Here is a 223-nt window from a genome sequence, read left to right on the forward strand (position 1 = left end):
CATGAGGGTGGACGTGTGCAGCACCGAGACACTCAAGTGTCTGAAAGGTAAAGGCAGAGAGGAGTAAAAACCACCTCCTGCTGTGCAATGAGGGGCAGGAAGAGCTGGGGGAGCTCCTCACCCTGGAGCTGGAGCCTCAACCCGCTGCCAACTTGAAGCTCTTTGTAGAAACCCGAGGGTCAAACAGAGCTGAATGGTTTAAGATGCGTTTTGGGCTCTTCCG

The 223-nt window shown here is 54.7% G+C and overlaps 1 protein-coding gene across 1 annotated transcript in view; it reads left to right on the top strand.

Moving 5' to 3' along the window:
• Positions 1 to 223, top strand: part of LOC104406617 (regulation of nuclear pre-mRNA domain-containing protein 2-like) — a gene marked incomplete at both ends in the record, with an annotated part of 4,651 nt that overhangs the window by 2,996 nt on the left and 1,432 nt on the right. The window lies entirely within an intron of this gene.

Source organism: Nestor notabilis, unplaced genomic scaffold, assembly GCF_000696875.1.
Source record: "Nestor notabilis isolate BGI_N333 unplaced genomic scaffold, ASM69687v1 scaffold25495, whole genome shotgun sequence".
In the NCBI taxonomy this organism is placed as follows: domain Eukaryota; kingdom Metazoa; phylum Chordata; class Aves; order Psittaciformes; family Psittacidae; genus Nestor; species Nestor notabilis.